This window comes from Trichechus manatus, unplaced genomic scaffold (genome assembly GCF_000243295.1).
Source record: "Trichechus manatus latirostris isolate Lorelei unplaced genomic scaffold, TriManLat1.0 scaffold00067, whole genome shotgun sequence".
Classification (NCBI taxonomy): Eukaryota; Metazoa; Chordata; class Mammalia; order Sirenia; family Trichechidae; genus Trichechus; species Trichechus manatus.
Window position 1 is genome coordinate 13,206,383 of NW_004444003.1, and position 5,851 is coordinate 13,212,233.

Here is a 5,851-nt window from a genome sequence, read left to right on the forward strand (position 1 = left end):
GGATATCCATCTGCCAAAAATTGAAACAAGACCCATACCTCACACCATGCACAAAAACTAACTCAAAATGGATCAAAGACTTAAATATAAAATCAAAAACGATAAACAGCATGGAAGAAAAAATAGGGACAATGCTAACTCACAAAAAAAGACCAGACTTACTGGCCTGACAGAGACTGGAGAAACCCCGAGAGTATGGCCCCTGGACGCCCTTTTGCTCAGTAATGAAGTCACTCTTGAGGTTCACCCTTTAGCCAAAGATTATACAGGCCCATAAAACAAAATAAGACTAAAGGGGCACAAAAGCCCAGGGACAAAGACTAGAAGGCAGGAGGGGACAAGAAATCTGGTAAAAGGGAACCCATGGTCAAGAAGGGAGAGTGTTGACATGTCATGGAGTTGTTAACCAATGTCATAAAACAATATGTGTACTAACCGTTTAATGAGAAGCTAGTTTGTTCTGTAAACCTTCATCTAAAGTACAATAATAATAATATAAATAAATAAATAAAGGTCAAGTAAAAATATGCTTGCAAATAGTTTGTGATAATAGAGAAATGCCTACTATAAAGATGAGAGTACAAAGAAAGATGCACTATTTTATACATAGTATGATCACAATGCTTTTTTTTTTTTTTTATTGTGCTTTAGGTGAAAGTTTACAGAGCAAATTAGTCTCCCATTCAATAGTTTATACACAAACTGTTCCACGACATAGTACTCCCCATAATGTGTCAGCACTCTCCCCATTACCACCCTGGATTCCTCATTTCCATTCGTTCAGTTTTCCTGCCCCGTCCTCGTCTTTGCTTCTCATCTTTGCTTTTGGGGGTATGTTATCCTTTTGTTCTCATGCAGATGATTGTTCTAAGGAGTACTTTCCTCATATGTGTTATTGTTTATTTATAGGCCTGGCTGTTATTTGGCTGAAAGGTGATCTCTAGGAATGGATTCAGTTCCAAGGTAGAAGGGTGTCTAAGGGCTATAATCTCAGAGATTCCTCCAGTCTCTTTCAGGTCAGTAAATCTAGTCTTTTTTATGAGTTTGAATTTCATTATACTTTTTTTTTTCCCACTCTAACCAGGACCTTCTATTGTGATCTTGGTCACAGAGGTTGGTAGTGGTAACCAGGCACCATGTAGTTGTTCTGGTCTCAGACTGGTGGAGGCTGTGGTTCCTGAAGTCCATTATCCCTTCAGATTAATGGTTTTCTTCACTCTCCTTTGCTTCAGATGGAAAGAGACCAATAGTTGTATCTTAGATGGCCGCTTGCAAGCTTTTAAGACCTTAGATGCTACTCACAAAAGCAGGATGTAGAACGTTTTCTTTATGCCAGTTGACTGAGATGTCCCCGAGGAATATGGTCCCTAGCCTTCAGGCCCAGTAACTCAGTCCTTCGAGGTGTTTGGTTATGTCTATGTTGTATCCATGACTGTACTCCCTGGGTGCTCTATTATATATATGAATATACATGAGGCACATACAAATATGTATGTAGAAATATCCACGCCCAAACCTATATACGCATGTGGGTGTACTCCCGTAAGCCCTCCCACACCTATTCAGCATACATATCTACCTATGTTATCCACTCATAAATTATTGTTATTACTGTTGTTGCAGAAATGTGTATGTTATAGTATTTATCTTCGTTGCCTTTTATTCTTATGTACCTCTCAATGTCTTCCCTTGCCTTGGTTATGTTGTGCTGACACAATTCATTTTTTAAAAGCCTGAATGTATTTGATGATATTAAGGAATTATTACTTTTTTAATTTGACCTTATCATTTAGAAATATATACTTATTTAGGAAGGAAATGAAATGGCATCTGGAATTAGCCCTGTGTGAGTGTGGAAGGGGGCAGGAGGTTTATCCCCGTGTTAGACCAAAGTTATAGGCCAATTATAATTACAGAAGCTGTGTGATGGGTACAGGGAGGTTCATTATCCTATTCATTCTACTTTTGATATTTGAAATTTCCATAGTAGAAGTTTTTATAAGTCTGAGACACACAAAATGTTGACATTGGCTATATTTAGAGATTAGGACCACGTGTGATTTCCAATCCATCGAATTCCTTTATTGAGCATGTTTTACATTTATTTTGCCAATTTTAACCTTTTTAGGGAAAGAGGAGCAAGTATAGGAAAAGTCTCCACTTTTCCTTTGGGGGGAAATGTATACTAATATTTTATGTTTATGTCACTAAATTCTTTTCAAAGAAAATTTGCATGTATTATCTCATAAGAATCTAATGATGACGGTGTGAGACTTTATCTAAGAAGAAAGACTAACCTACACAGACATCTGGTCTTGCCTAACTTCACTCCTTGCTGTTGTTAGTTGCCAGTAGAGTCGTTAGCTACCAGCAGAGTCCATCGAGACTCATGGAGACTCCCCGTGTGTCAGAGTAAAACTGTGTTCCATAGGTTTTCAAGGCTGTGATCTTTCAGAAACAGACCGCCTAGCCGGCCTTTCTTCCGAGGGGCCTCTGGGTGGGTTCCAACCCCCAACCTTTCAGCGAGTAGTTGAGCATTTCACTGTCTGCACCACCCAGGGACTCTTTACTTCACTTCTAGACCTAGGAATTTCTGACTCCGCATCCCAAGCTGTCCCATTGCAGTCCCCGTTCTCTGTTCCCCTACAGATCCTGTTCTCAATAATGTCAGGCTTCACTCAATGCCAAAAAAGAAAAAAACCCACCCGAAAGAACGGAGGATGGTAGAATAGAACTAACGAATAGTCTAACGAATAAAATACAGCACAGAGATGAATAACGGTTGATTCTCCTCCTCCCTTCCTCTACCCTTTCCCCTCCACCACCCTTCCAATGGGTGAAATTTCCTTCAGAAAGAAAGATGCAGGTGGAATAAAGATAAACTGACAGTGCCTGGACCCCGAGGAGGCAGAAGTTCTCCGCGAACAGCAGGTGTGAGCCGGCAGACCTGGGCTGCGCTCCCGCTGCTGGCCTGGACGCACCCGACCAGATGACCCCGGCGCAAGATTCGCTGCCCCAACCAGCGGCACCTCGGCCGCACTCCCGCTGTCATCCACTGACGTTCCACCCCAGAAGGTGCCTTCTCGACCCGCGACAGTGGAGCGAAGGGCTGCTCTCCCACCGAACCCACAGGCCTGGAGTTAGAAGCATCATAGGAAGTTGAAGTTGGAATGACTGGAAGAGACAACTGAAGTGATGGTGACCGAGTTGAGCAGAAGTCAGGTGTGAACACGGACCAGAAGCGTCTACTCCAAAGAGTTTGATTTCCAGTGGCTTTATCCACTCACTTTCCACTGGGGACACTAGACTAAATGAACTAAATGGACTCTGGGGTAAGGAGAAGAGAGGACAGAAGAAGAAGGAGAACCTCGGGCTTCCTCAGGTGACAGCCAGCCAGGCATCCGGTCCCGAGTCCCCGCTCCACACGGCCAGTGGCCTACAGGGGCAAGGGCAGGGTCACGTCGGCAGCTGGGACTTTTAACAGAGGAGGAGGTGGGGATGCTGAGTCACGGGTTTGTCACTGTCTCTCACCTCTCCTCGGCCCTCCGGGGGCTAAAGCAAAAGCGAAAGCGAATGTTACTCCCAGGGTGGCCAGTCCCGGGGACCTGAGCTCACACTTTGTTCTCGGGTCCTCCGGCATCTGCACGCTTCGAGCGCGGGGGCAAGCGAGTGCGGCAGGCGCCCCTGCGGGTCCGGAGTACCCGGAGGCGGCAGCGGCAGCCAAGCGTGTGGCCTTGCGTGTCAGTCTATGGCCCGGCGGCCGGTCGGAGGCTGCCAGGTCACCGCCCTCCAGGCGCTGCTGCTGCTGCTGCTGCTCCAGCCCCAGGCGATGCAGGGTAGGAAGAGGGGTGAGCCCCAGACGGGGCTGCGGGAAGGGGCCGGTGCGCGGGAGGTGGTGGAGTCCGAGGGGCTGGACGGCACCGAGCGCCCCACCTATTCTTGGCTAGGATGGTTGCGCCGTCCTGGCCGGGAGTCCATTCCCGGAGGAAAGAGGTGTCAGGCGGGGAAGTGGAGAGGAGGGGGCGGAGAGGCTCCCGCCGCTGCGCGCTGGGCGTCCGGAGGGAGCGTGTGACCCCGGCCCCCCGCGCGCCTTCAGAACAGCCGTGCCGCAAGCGAGAAGCCAGCTGAGTGAGCCAAGGTAGGCTCTCGGCCTGGACGAAAGGAACACGTGGAAGGGCCTTGGGGAGGGCGCAGCGCCGAGAGCCAGTAAGGACGCTGACTGCCACACCTCACCCCCACCCGCGCTTTCCTGGTCACCCGGAAAGGGATCGGTGTACCCAGGCTTTTAATTCCACGGCTTCCCAGTTTCCGTGGCAAAGAGACGAAAGCATTTCTGAATAGCTGGTGTTTGCAGTGGGAACTGAGTTGGTATTTTAAGCAGTTTCTAGAAATGTGTAAGTGCAATTCTCCGAGCCCCACCCAGAAAGCTGTGCGATGTTGCACAGGCTTCAGTACCCCGAGGAGTCTGAGACAAACGGCCAGGGCCCTACTTTCAGGCAAAAGTCAATAATATGAGTAGACAGTGATTGGACGGAGTAGGGACCCGTCCCGAGGGAGAAAAAACGTGTCGGGCAAGTTGCACACTTGGAGGACTTGGAAACAACTCCAAAATTCTTAATTAAGTGAGTAGAAAACCGTGAGAGGGTGTCGGAATAGTGGGGGCAGCCTGGAGTATGCGCTTCTAGAAAAAAACGGGCAAGAAATGAAGTTGATAATTGGCTGGTGTATTTGGGAAGAACGTAGGTCGGTAGGTTTAATCTCAGCCTGAAGAATCAAATGAGTGATTGGTACGTTTTTGCCCTGGGAGCTAGAGAGGAGAGGAATAAGATAAACGGATCTAGCTTTGTCCATGTTGGCTTTTCTTAATCTTTTTACCGTCAGGGAGCTCTTCCAAGGTCTGATGAAAGCAGTCTATCTTCTCCCTAGAAAAATGCATGAATGTGCGTACTTACAAATTTTACATATGATTTTGGGGTCCTGGACACACTGAAGGGCATCCATGGACTGTCAGGAGAATTATAGTAACCCCATGGTCCGCGCATTTTTTAAGGCAAGACCCCCAATCATTTACACCCAGTCAGGCCATCCACCCAGTACTTGGTCAGAGCCAGCCACGCCATCCACAGTTGATGCTGGCAGGCTGGATCTGAAGTTTAATTTTCTTGAAATTGTGTTCACAGAGTTTCCCTCCACATCTGGGAAGCTGAGTTACTTTGGTGACACGGTCGGTTCCTCCATGCTGGTTAGCCAGTGTCACACATTACCCCTGCGGAGACAGCTGACTGGGACAACCCTATTGCACAATGTGAAAGCGAAATACAACCTTAGTTAGAAACCAGCAAAAGTCAGGTATCTGTTTCAAAGGACATTTAAGAACACTTCAGGGACGATCTCTAGAGCTCATTAACTGCAGCATTGCTGTTTGACCTTACAAAGTCTTGCTGCCATATGGTAGCTAGTGGGTTTTTTGTTTGTTTGTTTGTTTGTTTTAAACAGCTTTAAACAAACGAAAGGTTGCCATGTAGTCGATTCTGACTCATAGCAACCCTATAGGACAGAGTAGAACTGCCCCATAGGGTTTCGAAGGCTGATATCTTTATGGAAGCAGACTGCCACATCTTTCCCCCGGAATGGCTGGTGGGTTCAAACCACAGACCTTTCAGTTAGCAACTGAGCGCTTAACCACTGCACCACTGGGACTCCTTTTAAACAGCTTTATTGAGGTATATTTGACAGATAATAAACTGCACACATTTACATTGTACAATTTGGTAAGTTTAGAGGTAAATGTATACACTCGTGAAACCATCACCATAATCAAGAAAGTAAACAAATCCATCATGACCAAAAG

The 5,851-nt window shown here is 46.8% G+C and overlaps 1 pseudogene; it reads left to right on the forward strand.

Annotated features, from left to right (window-relative positions):
* The window catches only part of LOC101342600 (programmed cell death protein 10 pseudogene), a 59,286-nt pseudogene extending 55,214 nt beyond the window's left edge, over positions 1 to 4,072 (forward strand).
* The last annotated feature ends 1,779 nt before the right edge of the window (positions 4,073 to 5,851 follow it).